This window comes from Tamandua tetradactyla, chromosome 1 (genome assembly GCF_023851605.1).
Source record: "Tamandua tetradactyla isolate mTamTet1 chromosome 1, mTamTet1.pri, whole genome shotgun sequence".
NCBI lineage: Eukaryota > Metazoa > Chordata > Mammalia > Pilosa > Myrmecophagidae > Tamandua > Tamandua tetradactyla.
The window spans coordinates 18,786,251-18,805,681 of NC_135327.1; the positions used below are offsets into that span (position 1 = coordinate 18,786,251).

At 40.2% G+C, this 19,431-nt stretch overlaps 1 long non-coding RNA gene across 16 annotated transcripts in view; it reads right to left on the reverse strand.

The window, feature by feature from the left end:
• Positions 1-19,431, reverse strand: part of LOC143642507 (uncharacterized) — a 145,466-nt gene that overhangs the window by 86,601 nt on the left and 39,434 nt on the right. For 10 of the 16 annotated variants that reach the window (XR_013155711.1, XR_013155697.1, XR_013155710.1 and 7 more), the window contains one exon: positions 1,900-1,999. The exons of 4 other annotated variants lie outside the window; for them this stretch is intronic. This is a non-coding gene — a long non-coding RNA (uncharacterized LOC143642507). Of the gene's footprint in view, positions 1-1,899; positions 2,000-2,169; positions 5,527-19,431 lie in introns of those variants that run through there. 2 more of the 16 variants (XR_013155708.1, XR_013155734.1) reach the window with 1 other exon arrangement.

The following is a 19,431-nucleotide window of genomic DNA, read 5'->3' on the forward strand; positions in this document are numbered from 1 at the left end:
GAAGTCCCAGAGGGCTCCTTTGACCCTAATATAATATATATTATATTAATATATTATATTAGTCCTGAGAGGAGTTCTTGACCAATATAAGGCTTGCCATCAAATAGCTGCTGGGTTTGAGTCTTTCTTATTTTGGTGGGTAATGGTAAATAAAAATGTAGATTGGATTAATTACACTTATTACAATCAGCAAAGATTTATAAATTATACTAAAGATGCTGTTAGAGGCTTGACCAAGCAGGTAGCTTCTACCAGCAAGGTAGCCTGGGAAAACAGACTGGTACTAGACATGATATTGGCAGGAAAAGGAGGGTCTGTGTAATGCTAGGTGGACTCATGGCCCTCTCTGAAGAATTAGTCAGAAATTTAGGCGTGGACAACTCTTGGACCTCATGGCTTGACTCATTGTTTTCTGGACTGTGGTCCAAGATTGTGACAATGATAATAGGAGTTGTAAGTGCTATACTTATTTTACCTTGCCTAGTCCCCTGCTTGTTAAGAAGTGTAAATCAAACAATAGAGGCCATAATAGACTGAAAAACTGCCTCCCACCTACTTCAGGAACCTGAGCCTCACAAATTATCATGGATATGAGCTAGTCTCTACAAAGGAAAATGGTGCTGGCTTATAAAATAAAACGTGGTAAATAATATCATCAAAAGGGAGGAATGAAGCAATTTACAAGTTTAACCTCAGTATTTTTGTATAACTTTATGAATTCATGTGTTTCACCTCAGTATTATTATTGTATAACTTTATGAATTTTTATGTATTCACACATATCACCTTATGAATTTATGTTTGAAATTATGTACTCTTAAAGTATGCAAAAGCAGGGAGTAAAACAAAATGTCTGCGGCACCTTTCTGCCCTAGGTCATGTCCACAGACTCTGCCTCTGGTCATGTCCAAGTCTCTGCCTCTGGTCACATCTGCAGACCCTGCCTTGGGTTACATCCACAGAACTGTGGTCCTCTGTGCATGTCCCATCTCAGACAAAAGAAATTCCATACCTTTCCAGTGTTTACTACCCATTCCCATAGTGACTCTTGCCTTACCAGCCTGTATAATCTGGAAACTAAGAATATACAGGGCTCAGACTTTGGACAGAGAGTCCTCTGGGGCTGCTGGCAGTAAAGTTTTGGCCACTGCTCAGAGGTTCAGGTGCTTTCTTGGGTAAACAGAGTTTCCCCTACTTCACCATCAGTATCACCTTTCAGACAGCAAGGTCCTTTTCCTTCCATAATCGGAATCGTGATGGGTACCCAGTGGACTGTACTTTGATAACTGGCCTTTAGTAATTCTAGTATGTCTTCATAAGGGCATATGCTTTTTCTACCCCCCACTGCAAAATCACTGTTTGACTGGAAGCTCCCTAATGGCAGGGATTATTTTATTCATCTCTGATCTCTAGCACCTAGCATGGTGACTTGTAAATAGTGCGTATTCAGTGAATGTTTCTGAATAAATTAATGGAGGAAATTAGAACTAGTACATATAGTTTCCCAAACTTTGTCATGTTCAGGAAAACAAAACTGTATTTAGGATTTTTTAAAACTTAATAAAATGCACTTTTTATGAATTCCAAGCCAGTTAGTTTAAACATATGTTACTGAAATCATATTTGCTACTTAACTCAATAAGGTTTGTCTTAAACGTTAGTGTTATTATTTTATAATACCCTAGTCTATGCCTTCTCCCTGCACATAGGTATGTTCCACAAGCCCATTTACAGTGAATAGGTCACCACTTTTCTATACTCAGGCCATGATACAAATGTGGACAATCTCTGAATACATGTAAAAGATATTCTTAATGGTTTGCAGACAGTATATATATATATATATATATATACTGTGAGTGATTTTCTTTTCTGGCAATTATCAAAAAAGTACCTTACCTTCTTTGTAGAAATGGGACATGTTGGTGTCACATAACAGCATTTAAGACTTCTTTCTAAACACAATCAACCGCTGAAATTTTTCACAAACCTCAACGAACTAAAAGTTAAATCAAAGCAAGGACAACTGTATCAACAACGAGCAACATTGGGTATTAAGAAAATTTTCTGGCTTCCAAAAATACAGTTCCTCTTCAATCTCAATATAAGGGTACAAATAACAGATTTCCCAGACTGCTGGATTTTTTTAATTTATTTTTTATTCACCATAACAACATACAAACATGAACATTCTTACCATATAATCATTCCATTCTTAATACATAATCAATAACTCACAATATCATCACATAGCTGTATATTCATCATCATGATCATTTCTTTGAACATTTGTATCAATTCAGAAAAAGAAATAGACAAAAAACAGAAAAAAATTCACACATACCATACCCCTTACCCCTCTCTTTCATTGATCACTAGCAGTTCAATCTACTAAATTTATTTTAACATTTGTTCCCCATATTATTTATTTATTTTAACCCATATGTTTTACTCATCTGTTGAAAAGATAGATAAAAGGAGCATCAAACACAAGGTTTTCACAATCACACAGTCATATTGTGAAAGCTATGTAATCACACAATCATCTTCAAGAAACATGTCTACTGGAACACATCTCTACATTTTCAGGCATTTCCCTCCAGCCCCTCCACTACACCTTAACTAAAAAGGTGATATCTATATAATGCATAAGAATAACCTCCAGGATAACCTCTCGACTCTGTTTGGAATCTCTCAGCCACTGACATTTTATTTTGTCTCATTTTGCTCTTCCACTTTTTGGTTGAAAAGGTTTTCTCAATTCCATGATGCTGAGTCCCAGCTCATTCTAGAATTTCTGTCCCACATTGCCAGGAACGTCCACCCTTTGGGAGTCATGTTCCATGTAGAGAGGGGGAGGCCAGCGAGTTTGCTTGTCGTGTTGGTTGAGAGAGAGAGAGAGAGAGAGAGAGAGAGAGAGAGGCCACAACTGAGCAAAAAAAGAGGTTTTCTGGGGGTGACTCTTAGACCTAATTTTAAATAGGCTTAGCCTATTCTTTGTGGGGTTAGGTTTCATATGAACCAACCCCCAGATTGAGGGCTCTGCCTATTGCTTTGGTTGTTCCCACTGCTTGTGAGAATATCAAGAATTCTCCAGTTGGGGAAGTTGGGTTTTCCCCTGTATTAGTTAGGGTTCTCTAGAGAAACAGAATCAACAAGAAACACTTGAAAATATAAAATTTATAGAAGTGTCTCATGTAACTGTGGGAACAGAATCCAAAATCCACAGAGCAGGGTGTGAAACCGATGATTCCGATGGAGGGTCTAGACCAATTCCACAGGAGAGGCTTGCCGGCCAAAGCAGAAAGAGAGCCTGTCTCTTCTGAATCCTCCTTAAAAGGCTTCCAGTGATTAGATTAAGCATCATTCAATGAAGAAGACACTCCCCTTAGCTGATTACAAATGGAATCAGCTGTGGATGCAGCTAACATGATCATGATTTAATTCTATGAAATGTCCTCATTGCAATGGACAGACCAGCACTTGCCCACCCGGAAAAACAGGTACCACCACTTGGCCAAGTTGACACATCAACCTCAACATGACAGTCCACCCCTTGTCAACTTGGCAGCTATACATATCACCTTAAACCATACACAATTTCTAAGTAAAAAACAGTATAGCACACATTTTCTCTTTCACCTAACAATACTCAACTGTCCTGCCTATAACTGGAAACACATTAAATGTCTCCAGAATAGGGTGCAAGTCCTTGGGTAATACTCATTCTTAAACTTGATATCTTACAACTTAAATAGTATAACATGAACAAAACAGCATTACAGTCCTCGTTTCTGTAACTGATCACGTGGTCAAAGTTCATATTCATCACTACCTTCTTCCACTACCCATTCCATGTTCCCTTTACCCTCAGCAAGCACGTCAGCTGGCCGTGGTTCTTTGCCTGGTGGGGTGACCCAAACCTTCATTCCTGAAGTTTCAGAGCCATTGATAGTCCTGACTGGATTGGGTTGTTGTAGTTTTCCATTGATTTTAATCACAGGGCATGGTAGTACTAAAAGACGCCTAGGGGATCTCCTAGATTCCAAGAAAACTCTTCTTTACCTCCATTGTGTAGTTGTAGTCCTATTTCCCCCTGAAGTCAGGGTCAATCACCCCAGCCAATAATGTAATCCCCTTCTTGGCTTGTTGATCCAGGGGCATGAGTAGCCCAAAGTGACCAGGTGGCAGACTTAATTCCAGTTCAATGAAATCATTGTTGTTTCTCCTGGTGGAAGCACTCCTCCTTTAGGAACTAAAACCTGTAGACCAGCAGAGCTCAAGGTCTCAGGGACAGGAAGCAAAAATTTTCCTATTGGATCACTAGGGGTAGTAGTGAATGATGCCACTTCCATTTCCACCTCTTGGTTCTTGGACCCATGGATCCTGGCCATGGGAGAAACCACACCATACAGTGGATGCTGATTCAGAGCATACACAGCTTCCTGGAGAATATTACTCCAGCCCTTCAAGGTATTGCCACCTTTGAGTTTTCAAAAGCCCATTTCACCTTTCTATCAATCCAGCTGCTTCTGGATGATGAGGAACATGGTGAGACCAGAGAATTCCATGAGCTTGTGCCCATTCCTGCACTTCATTTGCTGTGAAGTGTCTTCCCTGATCAGAAGCAATGCTGTGTGGAATACCATGATGATGGATAAGGTTTTCCATAAGCCCAAGGATGGTAGTTTTGACAGTAGTATTGTGTGCAGGGAAAGCAAACCCATATCCAGAGTATGTGTTTATTCCAGTTAGAACAAATCACTGCCCCTTCCATGAAGGGAGTGGTCCAATGTAAACAACCTGCCACCATGTAGCCAGCTGGTCACCTTGGGGAATGGTGCCATATTTGGGGCTGAGTGTGGGTCTTTGCTTCTAGCAGATTGGACACTCAGCAGTGGCTGTAGTCAAGTTAGCCTTGGTGAGTGGACTCCATGTTGCTGAGCCTATGCATAACCTCTGTCCCTATCACCATGACCACTTTGTTCATGAGCCCATTGGGCAATGATAGGAGTTCCTGGAGGAAGAGGCTGACTGGTATCCACAGAATGGGTCATCTTATCCACTTGATTATTAAAACCTTCCTCTGCTGAAGTCACCCTCTGGTACACATTCACATGGGACACAAATATCTTCATGTTTGTAGCCCACTCAGAAAGGTCTATCCACATACTTCTTCCCCAGACCTCTTTGTCACCAGTTTTCCAATTATGGTCTTTCCAAGTCCCTGACCATGCAGCCAAACCATTAGCAACACCCATGAGTCAGTATACAAATGCACCTTGACCAATTCTCCTTCCAAGCAAAATGAACAACCAGGTGCACTGCTCGAAGTTCTGCTCACTGGGAGGATTTCCCCTCACCACTGTCCTTCAAGGACACCCCAGAAAGGGGTTGTAGTGCTGCAGCTGTCCACTTTCGGATGGTACCTGTATATTGTGCTGAACCATCTGTAAACCAGGCCTGAGTTTTCTCTTCCTCAGTCAATTCACTGAAAGGAACTCCCCAAGAGGCCATAGCTCTGGTCTGGGAAAGAGAAGGTAATGTGTCAGGAATGGAGACCATGGGCATCTGGGCCACTTCTTCATGTAACTTACTTGTGACTTCAGGACCTGCTCTGGCCTTATCTCATATATACCGTTTCTATTTTACAATACAGTGCTGCTGCACATGCCCAACTTTATGGCTTTGTGGGTCAGACAACATCCAGCTCACGATAGGCAACTCAGGGCTCATGGTAACTTGGTGGCACATGGTTAAGTGTTCAGTTTCTTCTAAGGGCCAGTAGCAGGCCAAAAGCTGTTTCTCAAAAGGAGAGTGTTATCTGCAGCAGATGGTAAGGCTTTGCCCCAAAATCCTAAGGGTCTGCATTGTGATTTTCCTATAGGGGCCTGCCAAAGGCTCCAACAGCATTTCTATTTGCCACTGACACTTCCAGCACCACTGGATCTGCTGTATCATATGGCCCATGTGGCAGAGCAGCTTGTACACAGCCTGGACTTGTCACAGAGCCTCCTCTTGTTCAGGTCCCCACTCGAAATTAGCAGCTTTTGGATGAGCCAAGATGGCAGCTGAGCAAGGTGTGGGATTTAGTTCGTCCACCAGAACACCTACTAACCAGGAACAGTAAAGAACAGCTCCTGGGGCCACGTCAGTGACCGGACACACAGTGTACCCCAGTCTGGGCCAGCGGGACCAGCTGCGAGCCCCCTCAGAACCATGAGCGCCCCAAGCCGTGGCAGCTGGTGCCCCTCCCCCACATGCTGCTTCCCAGAGAGGGAAGGAAAGAGACTTTACGAGGGCTGGGTTCAACTAAGCTTCAAGTGTGGAATTAATTCACAAATTCTGACTACTAAAAATAGGCCCCCAGCTCAGGTGAACCTGGTCAAAGCAGAGATCACTGATTTTTGCCCCGCCACTAAGGGGGCAGGGCTGATGGAAAAAGAAACAGAGGTTTCTGTGGCTGTGTTTCTATGGTGGCTTGACTGGCCTTGGATACAGAAGCAGGGCTTCTCAGGCTGCAACTGCCCCAGGCATAGGCAGAAACAAGCTTCTTTGAGATCTTGTCTGGAGCTGGTGCTTTCCTCAGGGGAGGGATGAGACCCAACTCAGGTGGAATCCCTCCCTTAAGGAATTCAGACACCAGGGCTTGGTAATTTGAAGCCATTAAAACTAACCTACAACCTCTCCTCTATCTCCACCATGCCCCCAGCAGAGAGAGTCTGCCAAAGTTAAAGGTACCTCATCATCTTATGCTGGTGGGACTTGCAGGCAGACAAGCACCACATACTGGGCAGGATAAGAAAAACAGAGTCCAGAGACTTCACAGGAAAGCCTTTCAACCTGTCGGGTCTCACCCTCAGGGAAAACTGATGCAGATGACTCTTTCCTCCTGACAGGAAGTCAGTTTGGTCTGTGAAAATTTGGCTGGGGTCTATAATATCTATGTAGACCCTCCTAAGAGTGTGTGTGTGTGTGGGGGGGGAAGGCACCACACAAGCAGGGCAAGAAACAAGAAAACAAGAACTGAAAAATTCTCCTCTGTTAAACAAAACATAAGCTAGAGGTCCAGAAAAAGCTGAACTGAGTGTGAAAAAGGACACAGAAAACAAATTCATTGAGTGAGAAAACCCTTGGTAAAAGAGGTGAAAGCAAGCTCCAGAATAAGCTAATCAAGGAAATTAAATGCCTAGATACGCCAGCAAAAAATAACAAATCACACTAGGAAAACTGAAGATACAGCCCAGTCAAAGGAATCAAATCAACAATTCAAATGAGATACAGGAGTTGAAACAATTAATTCAGAATATACCAACAGACATAGAAAACCTCATCATACATCAAATCAATGACTTGAAGGAGGATATAAAGAAACCAAGGGATGAACAAAAAGAAGAAATGGAAAGTCTGAAAAATCAAATCACAGAACTTATGGGAATGAAAGGCACAGTATAAGAGATGAAAAAAACAATGGAAACCTACAATGGTAGATTTTGAGAGGCAGAAGATAGGATTAGTGAATTGGAGGATGGAACATCTGAAATCAGACAAGCAAAAGAAAATATAGGGGAAAAAATGGAAAAATATGAGCAGGGACTCAGGGAATTGAATGACAATATGAAGCACATGAATATACATGTCGTGGGTGTCCCAGAAGGAGAACAGAGGGAAAAGGAGAAGAAAAACTAATGGAGGATATTATCACTGAAAATTTCCCAATTCTTATGAAAGACTTAAAATTACAGATCCAAGGAGGTGCGGTATCTGCCCCTTCGCCGCTGGGTGGGTTTCTTGCCGGGGTCTGCCAAGCACAGTCTACCATTGCTGCCTCAGCCCTCTCAGTGCCGACAGAAGCTCACCGCCTGCTGCTGATCACTGACTGTCCCTCACACCCACCACCACCGCCGGCACGCCGGACAGCTCTCCAGCCACCACCGTGCCCTCTTCCGCCTTCACCGGCTCCTCTGCCACCGTCCTCGACAGCCTTGTCATCCTCACCTTTCCTCCTCCAGAACAGCTACTAGGGGAGTAGAAACGATACAGAACAGCTCCCGGAGCCACGACAGAGATCAAAAAGACAGTGTACCCCATCCTGGAACGGCTGACTGGCTGGGAGAACCCGCTCCGGTGAGATCGACGAGGGGCGCGGGCTTCCCCGGGCAGGGTGGCAAGCGGCCGGAGTTGCTCCCCTCCTCCTTCTCGGGCCAGCTGGAAGAATTGGGCAGGCGGTCCCCTCATGCCGCGGCGGCTGGCACCCCCACCACGCGCAGCCCCCCAGACCAACTGAGAGAATTGGATCGGAAATCCCCAGGCCGCAGAGAACGGTGACCGGGGGGGTCCCTTCCAAACACGTGACTCCCAGGTCCGGCTGGGAACGGTGCACTCTCCCGGGCCGCGGCGGCTGGCGCCCTCCCGCCATGCTTGGTGCCCCGGGCCGACTAGGAAATTCGGACGGGCGCTCTCCCAGGCTGCGGCGGCCGGTGACCCTCCCCGCGTTCAGAGCCCCGGGCCGGCTGGTACTCTTCCAAGCCGCTTCGGCTGGCGAACCTCCCCCACGGCGAGAGTTTTCCAAAGTTAAAGGACCCACAGCACCTGTTACTGGTGGGACCCGCAGACAAATGTGTGCCACGAGCGCCACCTACTGGGCAGGATAAGAAAAACAGAACCCAGAGATTTCACAGAAAAATCTTTCAACCTGCGGCATCTTACACCCAGGGAAATCTGATTAAATGCCCAGATGCCAGCAGAAGATAACGGATCACACTCAGAAAATTGAAAATATGGCCCACTCAAAGGAACAAACCAATAGTTCAAATGAGATACAGGAGCTGAGACAACTAATGCTGAATATATGAACAGAAATGGAAAACCTCTTCAAAAACCAAATCAACAAATTGAGGGAGGACATGAAGAAGACATGGGCTGAACAAAAAGAAGAAATAGAAAAACTGAAAAAACAAATCACAGAACTTATGGGAGTGAAGGACAAAGCAGAAAAGATGGAAAAAACAATGGATACTTACAATGGTAGATTTAAAGAGACAGAAGCTAGAATTAGTGAATTGGAGGATGGAACATCTGAATTCCAAAAAGAAACAGAAACTATAGGGAAAAGAATGGAAAAATTTGGACAGGGGATCAGGGAACTGAATGACAATATGAAACGCACAAATATATGTGTTGTGGGTGTCCCAGAAGGAGAAGAGAAGGGAAAAGGAGGAGAAAAACTAATGGAAGAAATTATCACTGAAAATTTCCTAACTCTTATGAAAGACTTAAATTACAGATCCAAGAAGCGCAGCGCACCCCAAAAAGAATAGACCCAAATAGGCGTTCTCCAAGAAACTTACTAGTTAGAATGTCAGAGGTCAAAGAGAAAGAGAGGATCTTGAAAGCAGCAAGAGAAAAACAATCCATCACATACAAGGGACCCAATAAGACTATGTGTAGACTTCTCAGCAGAAACCATGGAAGCTAGAAGACAGTGGGATGATATATTTAAGTTACTAAAAGAGAAAAACTGCCAACCAGGACTCCTATATCCAGCAAAATTGTCCTTCAAAAATGAGGGAGAAATTAAAACATTCTCAGACAAAAAGTCACTGAGAGAATTTGTGACCAAGAGACCAGCTCTGCAAGAAATACTAAAGGGAGCACTAGAGTCAGATACAAAAAGACAGAAGAGAGTGGTATGGAGAAGAGTGTAGAAAGCAGGAAAGTCAGATATGATATATATAATACAAAAGGTAAAATGGTAGAGGAAAATATTATCCAAACAGTAATAACTCTAAATGTTAATGGACTGAATTCCCCAATCAAAAGACATAGACTGGCAGAACGGATTAAAAAACAGGATCCTTCTATATGCTGTCTACAGGAAACATATCTTAGACCCAAAGATAAACATAGGTTGAAAGTGAAAGGTTGGGAAAAGATATTTCATGCAAATAACAACCAGAAAAGAGCAGGAGTGGCTATACTAATATCCAACAAATTAGACTTCAAATGTAAAACAGTTAAAAGAGACAAAGAAGGACACTATCTACTAATAAAAGGAACAATTAAACAAGAAGACATAACAATCATAAATATTTATGCACCGAACCAGAATGCCCCCCAAAACGTGAGGAATACACTGCAAACACTGAAAAGGGAAATAGACACATATACCATAATAGTTGGAGATATCAATTCACCACTCTCATCAATGGACAGAATATCTAGACAGAGGATCAATAAGGAAATAGAGAATCTGAATATTACTATAAATGAGCTAGACTTAACAGACATTTACAGGACATTACATCCCACAACAGCAGGATACACCTTTTTCTCAAGTGCTCATGGATCATTCTCAAAGATAGACCATATGCTGGGTCACAAAGCAAGTCTTAACAAATTTAAAAAGATTGAAATCATACACAACACTTTCTCGGATCATAAAGAAATGAAGTTGGAAATCAATAATAGACGGAGTGCCAGAAAATTCACAAATACGTGGAGGCTCAACAACATACTCTTAAACAACGAGTGGGTCAAAGAAGAAATTGCAAGAGAAATTAGTAAATACCTCGAGGCGAATGAAAATGAAAACACAACATATCAAAACCTATGGGACGCAGCAAAGGCAGTGCTAAGAGGGAAATTTATTGCCCTAAATGCCTATATCAGAAAAGAAGAAAAGGCAAAAATGCAGGAATTAACTGTCCACTTGGAAGAACTGGAGAAAGAACAGCAAACTAACCCCAACGCAAGCAAAAGGAAAGAAATAACAAAGATTAGAGCAGAAATAAATGAAATTGAAAACACGAAAACAATAGAGAAAATCAATAAGACCAGAAGTTGGTGCTATGAGAAAATCAATAAGATTGATGGGCCCTTAGCAAGATTGACAAAAAGAAGAAGAGAGAGGATGCAAATGAACAAGATCACAAATGAAGAAGAGACATAACCACTGACCTCACAGAAATAAAGGAGGTAATAACAGGATACTATGAACAACTTTACGCTAATAAATACAATAATTTAGATGAAATGGATGGGTTCCTGGAAAGACACGAACAACCAACTTTGACTCAAGAAGAAATAGATGACCTCAACAAACCAATCACAAGTAAAGAAATTGAATCAGTCATTCAAAAGCTTCCTAAAAAGAAAAGTCCAGGACCAGACAGCTTCACATGTGAATTCTACCAAACATTCCAGAAAGAATTAGTACCAACTCTCCTCAAACTCTTCAAAAAAAATCGAAGTGGAGGGAAAGCTACCTAATTCATTCTATGAAGCACACATCACCCTCATACCAAAACCAGGCAAAATATAACAAAAAAAGAAAACTACAGGCCAATCTCTCTAATGAATATAGATGCAAAAATCCTCAGTAAAATTCTAGCAAATCGAATCCAACAACACATTAAAAGAATTATACATCATGACCAAGTAGGATTCATCCCAGGTATGCAAGGATGTTTCAACATAAGAAAATCAATTAATGTAATACACTATATCAACAAATCAAAGCAGAAAAATCACATGATCATCTCAATTGATGCAGAGAAGGCATTTGACAAGATTCAACATTCTTTCCTGTTGAAAACACTTCAAAAGATAGGAATACAAGGGAACTTCCTTAAAATGATGGAGGGAATATATGAAAAACCCACAGCTAATATCATCCTCAATGGGGAAAAATTGAAAACTTTCCCCCTAAGATCAAGAACAAGACAAGGATGTCCATTATCACCACTATTATTCAACATCATGTTGGAGGTTCTAGCCAGAGCAATTAGACAAGAAAAAGAAATACAAGTCATCAAAATTGGAAAGACAGAAGTAAAACTATCACTGTTTGCAGACGATATGATACTATACGTCGAAAACCCGGAAAAATCCACAACAAAACTACTAGAGCTAATAAATGAGTACAGCAAAGTAGCAGGTTACAAGATCAACATTCAAAAATCTGTAGTGTTTCTATACACTAGTAATGAACAAGCTGAGGGGGAAATCAAGAAACGAATCCCATTTACAATTGCAACTAAAAGAATAAAATACCTAGGAATAAATTTAACTAAAGAGACAAAAAACCTATACAAAGAAAACTACAAAAAACTGTTAAATCACAGAAGACCTAATAGATGGAAGGGCATACCGTGTTCATGGATTGGAAGACTAAATATAGTTAAGATGTCAATCCTACCTAAATTGATTTACAGATTCAATGCAATACCAATCAAAATACCAACAACTTATTTTTCAGAAATAGAAAAACCAATAAGCAAATTTATCTGGAAGGGCAGGGTGCCCCGAATTGCTAAAAGTATCTTGAGGGAAAAAAACGAAGCTGGAGGTCTCACGCTGCTGGACTTTAAGGCATATTATTAAGCCACAGTGGTCAAAACAGCATGGTATTGGCATAAAGATAGATATATCGACCAATGGAATCGAATAGAGTGCTCAGATATAGACCCTCTCATCTATGGACATTTGATCTTTGATAAGGCAGTCAAGCCAACTCACCTGGGACAGAACAGTCTCTTCAATAAATGGTGCCTAGAGAACTGGATATCCATATGCAAAAGAATGAAAGAAGACCCGTATCTCACACCCTATACAAAAGTTAACTCAAAATGGATCAAAGATCTAAACATTAGGTCTAAGACCATAAAACAGTTAGAGGAAAATGTAGGGAGATATCTTATGAAACTTACAATTGGAGGAGGTTTTATGGACCTTAAACCTAAAGCAAGAGCACTGAAGAAGGAAATAAATAAATGGGAGCTCCTCAAAATTAAACACTTTTGTGCATCAAAGAACTTCATCAAGAAAGTAGAAAGACAGCCTACACAAAGGGAGACAATATTTGGAAACGACATATCAGATAAAGGTCTAGTATCCAGAATTTATAAAGAGATTGTCCAACTCAACAACAAAAAGACAGCCAACCCAATTACAAAATGGGAAAAAGACTTGAACAGACACCTCTCAGAAGAGGAATTACAAATGGCCAAAAGGCACATGAAGAGATGCTCAATGTCCCTGGCCATTAAAGAAATGTAAATCAAAACTACAATGAGATATCACCTCACACCCACCAGAATGGCCATTATCAACAAAACAGAAAATGACAAGTGCTGGAGAGGATGCGGAGAAAGAGGCACACTTATCCACTGTTGGTGGGAATGTCAAATGGTGCAACCACTGTGGAAGGCAGTTTGGCGGTTCCTCAAAAAACTGAATATAGAATTGCCATACGACCCAGCAATACCATTGCTAGGTATCTACTCAAAGGACTTAAGGGCAAAGACACAAACGGACATTGCACACCAATGTTTATAGCAGCATTATTTACAATTACAAAGAGATGGAAACAACCAAAATGTCCATCAACAGACGAGTGGCCAAACAAACTGTGGTATATACATACGATGGAATATTATGCAGCTTTAAGACAGGATAAACTTATGAAGCATGTAATAACATGGATGGACCTAGAGAACATTATGCTGAGTGAGTCTAGCCAAAAACTAAAGGACAAATACTGTATGGTCCCACTGATGTGAACCGACATTCGAGAATAAACTTGGAATATGTCATTGGTAACAGAGACCAACAGGACTTAGAAACAGGGTAAGATAAGGGGTAATTGGAGCTGAAGGGATACAGACTGTGCAACAGGACTAGATACAAAAACTCAAAAATGGACAGCACAATAATACCTAATTGTAAAGTAATCATGTTAAAACACTGAATGAAGCTGCATCTGAGCTATAGGGGTTTTTTTTGTTTGTCTGTTTGTTTGTTTGTGTCTTTTTTTTTACTATTATTATTATTTTTATTTTTTTCTCTATATTAACATTCTATATCTTTTTCTGTTGTTTTGCTAGTTCTTTTTCTAAATCGATGCAAATGTACTAAGAAATGATGATCATGCATCTATGTGATGATGTTAAGAATTACTGATTGCATATGTAGAATGGAATGATTTCTAAATGTTGTGTTAATTTCTTTTTTCTTTAATTAATAAAAAATAAATAAATAAATAAATAAATAAATAAATAAAAGAAATGATCATGATGATGAATATGCAACTATGTGATGATATCATGAATTACTGATTATATATGTAGAACGGAATGATCATATGTTAAGAATGTTTTTGTTCATTTGTTGTGAGATTCTTTTAATTAATAAATTAAAAAGTGAAAACAATCTCCAGAATAAACTAATTAAGGTAATTAAATGCCTAGATGCCAGCAAAAAATAATGAATCATACTAAGAAAATTGAAGATATGACCCAGTCAAAGGAGCAAACCAACAAGGTACAGTCCAGTCAAAGGAACAAACCAACAATTCAAATGAGATATAGGAGTTGAAACAATTCAGGACGTTTGAACAGACATGGAAAACCTCATCAAAAATCAAATCAATGAATTGAAGGAGGATATAAAGAAGGCAAGGAATGAACAAAAAGAAGATATCAAAAGTCTGAAAACAAAATCACAGAACTTATGGGAATGAAAGGCACAGTAGAAGAGATGGAAAAAAACAATGGAAACCTATAAAGTTGGATGTGGTTTTTAGATTCAGTTGTCAACTTGGCTAGGTGAAGGTGTCTAGATCTATTGCCGTGGACATGAGCCAATGGCATGTGAAGTTCATCTGTTGCTGATTACATCTGCAGTTGGATAGGAGGTGTATCTGCTTCAATGAAAGATGTTTGATTCAATTGGCTGGTGCTTAAATGAGAGACTCAACAGAGCACAGCCCAAGCAGCTCAGCATACCTCATCTCAGCACTCACAGCTCAGCAGGCCTTTGGAAATACAGAAAGGAATCACCCCAGGGAAAGCTGTTGGAACCCAGAGACCTGGAGAGAAGGCCAGCAGAGACCACCCTGTGCCTTCCCACATTAGAAAAAACCTCAATTGAAAGTCAGCTGCCTTGCCTCTGTAGAACTATAGGTCAACTAAATAAATCCTCTTTTATTGAAAGCCAGTCCATTTCTGGTGTGTTGCATTCCAGCAGCTAGCAAACTAGAACAAATGTGGTACCGAGAGTGGGGTGCTGCTGCTATTTGCCCATACCAAATACGCTGGAATGGATAAGGGGAAGGTTTTGGAGGAACTGTGAAGAGAACAATGGAGAAGTCCTGGAGTGCTTGAAGAGACTGTTGGTGTAAATGAAACCACTGGCAATCTGGACAAAGGGGGACACAAAAGGGAAAAATTGGAATTTGCAGAGTGAGAACCATGGAAGCTCGGTCTGAAGCCAAGAAACCTCGGCCAGGAGAGTGGACCCACTCATATACATGAAGAGGATGAGTTAACCCTGAAGGGCGAGGATGAGTCTCCCACCTCATTGCAGTGGAAGAGTTGTGCAGCTTCAGGCCTTGGAGAAGGTACAGCACACTCCTTGGGGACTGGGGAGAGCCTGGCTGCCACCACATGGAGGGGTTGAGCGTGTGCCCCAAAAACTGGCAGAGAGCCCAGCTGTGGCCCCGATGCTTGGAGAGGGTGGAGTTGAGAAAAAGGTAGTCTTCACAATGTCCCCCAAGGTTGATTTGGAAAGAGGTGAGCCATTGCATAGGCCCTTGGAAAGGGTGGGACTGCCACTTTCTGAAGCTGAAATATACATGAATTTCAGACTTTGAAATCCAAAGGAGGTTGCCCTGCAGGTCACCAGAGCTGTTTGGGTCTTGTGATTCTTGTGTTCCTTCCAATTTCTCCCTATGGAAATGAAAAGTTGTATCCTGTAACTGTCCTCCTTTGCATATTGGCACCAGATAACTTGTTTTAAGATTCATAGGTCCACAGCTAGAAGAGAATTTTTTTTGCACCTTAATATTGTTGAAGGTGATGCATGTAGTTGCCCAGTTGACAAGGCATGGACATATGGTAATTAGATTCTGTTGTTAACTTGGCCAGGTGAAGGTGCCTAGATCTATTGCTGTGGACATAAGAAAATGGCATGTGAACCTCATCTGTTGCTGATTACATCTGCAGTCAGCTAGAAGGTGTATCTGCTGCAATGAATGACGTTTGATTTAATTGGCTGGTGTTTAAATGAGAGCTCAACGCAGCACAGCCCAAGAAGCTCAGCATACCTCATCTTGGCACTTGCTGCTCAGCCCAGGCCTTTGGAGATGCAGAAAGGAATCACCCCAGGGAAAGTTGTTGGAACCCAGAGACCTGGAGAGAAGGCCAGCAGAGATCACCCTGTGCCTTCCCGCATAAGAAAGAACCTCAGTTGAAAGTTAGCTGCCTTTCTTCTGAAGAACTATATGTCAACTAAATAAATCCCCTTTTATTGAAAGCCAGTCCATCTCTGATGTGTTGCATTCCAGCAGCTAGCAAACTAGAACAGTTAGATTTCAAGAAGCAGAAGATAGGATTAATGAACTGGAGGATGAGACATCTGAAATCTGACAAGCAAAAGAAAATATAGGGAAAAGAATGGAAAAATATGAGCAGGGACTCAGGGAACTGAATGACAACATGAAGCACATGAATATACATATTGTGGGTGTCCCAGAAGGAGAAGAGAAGGGAAAAGGAGGAGAAAAACTAATGGAGAAAATTATCACTGAAAATTTCCCAACTCTTATGAAAGACTTAAAATTACAGATCCAAGGAGTGCAGCATACTCCAAACAGAATACATCCAAATAGATGCACTGCAAGACACTTACTAATCAGGATGTCAAATGTCAAAGAGGAAGAGAAAATTTTGAAAGTAGCAAGAGAAAAGCAATCCATCACATAAAAGGGGAACCCAATTAGACTATGCATAGATTTCTCAGCAGAAACCATGGAGGTGAGAAGACAGTGGGATGATATATTTAAATTACTAAAAGAGAAAAACTGCCAACCAAGAGTTCTATTTACAGGAAAATTGTCCTTCAAAAATGAGGGGAAACTAAAACATTTTCAGACAAAAAATCACTAAGACAATTTGTGACCAAGAGACCAGCTCTGCAAGAAATACTAAAGGGAGCATTAGAGACAGATAGGAAAAGACAGGAGAGAGATGTGTAGAGAACAGTGTAGAAATGAACACTCTCAGAAAACATAAAAAGAAGAAAAATTAGATATGACATATAAAATCAAAAAGGCAAAATGGTAGAAGAAAGTACTACCCATGCAGTAATAACACTAAATTTTAATAGATTAAACTCCCCAATCAAAAGACGTAGACTGGCAGAATGAATTAAAAAACAGGACCCATCTATATGCTGTCTAAAAGAAACACATCTTAGACCCAAGGATAAACATAGGTTGAAAGTGAAAGGTTGAGAAAAGATATTTCATGCAAATAACAATCAGAAAAGAGCAGGAGTAGCTATACTAATATCCAACAAATTAGACTTCAAATGTAAAACAGTTAAAAGAGACAAAGAAGGATACTATGTATTAATAAAAGTAACAATTCAGCATGAAGACATGACAATCATAATATTTATGCACTAAGCCAGAATGCTCCAAAATGCATGAGGCAAACACTGAAAAGAGGAATAGACATATCTACCATAATAGTTGGAGACTTCAATTCCACACTCTCATCAATGGGCAGAACATCTAGACAGAGGATCAATAAAGAAACAGAGAATTTGAATATTACAATAAATGAGCTAGGCTTAACAGACATTTATAAAAGATTACACCCCACAACAGCAGGATACACCTTTTTCTCAAGTCCTCGTGGATCATTCTCAAGCATAGACCATATGCTGGGTCACAAAACAAGTCTCCATAAATTTAAAAAGATTGAAATCATAGAAAACACTTTCTCAGATCATAAAGGAATGAAGTTGGAAATCAATAATAGGCAGAGTGCCAGAAAATTCACAAATATGTGAAGGCTTAACAACACACTCTTAAATAACCAGTGAGTCAAGGAAGAAATTACAAGAGAAATCAGTAAACATCTCGAGGCAAATGAAAATGAAAACACAGCATATCAAAACTTATGGAATGCAGCAAAGGCAGTGCTGAGAGGGAAATTTATTGCCCTAAATGCCTATATCAAAAAAGAAGGGCAAAAATTGAGTAATTAACTGTCCACTTGGAAGAAGTAGAGAAAGAACAACAAACTAACCCCAAAGCAAGCAAAAGGAAAGAAATAATGAGGATTAGAGCAGAAATAAATGAAATTGAGAACATGAAAACAACAGAGAAAATCAACAAAATCAGAAGTTGGTTCTATGAGAAAATCAATAAGATTGATGGACACTTAGTAAGATTGACAAAAAGAAGAAGAGAGAGGATGTAAATAAATAAGATCAGAAATGGAAGAGGAGACATAACCACTGAACCCACAGAAATAAAGGAAGTAATGAGACCATACTATAAACAACTTTATGCTAATAAATATGACAATATAGATGAAATGGACCACTTCCTAGAAAGGCATGAACAACCAACTTTGACTTCAGAAGAAATAGACGACCTCAAAAAAAACAATCATAAGTAAAGAAATTGAATCAGTCATTAAGAAGCTCCCCCAAAAGAAAAGTCCAGGACCAGATGGCTTCACATGTGAATTATACCAAACATTCAAGAAAGAATTAGTACCAATCCTGCATAAACTCTTCAAAAAAATTGAAGAGGAGGGAAAGCTACCTAACTCATTCTATGAAGCCAACGTCATTCTCATACCAAAGCCAGACAAAGATATTACAAAAAAAGAAAACTACAGACCAATCTCTCTAATGAATGTAGATGTAAAAATCCTCAACAAAATTCTAGCAAATTGAATCCAGTAACACATTAAAAGAATTATACATCATGACCAAGTAAGATTCATCCCAGGTATGCAAGAATGGTTCAACATAAAAGAAAATCAATTAATGTAATACACCATATCAACAAATCAAAGCAGAAAAAACACACGATCATCTCGATTGATGCAGAAAAGGCATTTGACAAAATTCAACATCCTTTCCTGTTGAAAACACTTCAAAGGATAGGATAGAAGGGAACTACCTCAAAATGATAAAGGGAATATATGAAAAACCTACAGTTAATATCATCCTCAATGGGGTAAAACTGAAAAATTTCCCCCTAAGATCAAGAACAAGATTGGGATGTCCACTATCATCATTGTTATTTAACATTGTGTTGGAAGCTCTAGTCAGAGCAATTAGACAAGAAAAAGAAATACAAGGCATCAAAATTGGAAAGGAAGAAGTAAAACTCTCACTGTTTGCAGATGACATGATGCTGTATGTTGAGAAACCCAAAAAATCCACAGCAAAACTACTAGACCTAATAAATGAGTACAGCAAAGTGGCAGGTTACAAGATCAACACTAAAAAATCTGTAGTGTTTCTATACACTAGTAATGAATAATCTGAGGGGGGAATAAACAAACGAATTCCATTTACAATTGCAACCAAAAGAATAAAATATTTAGGAATAAATTTAACTAAAGA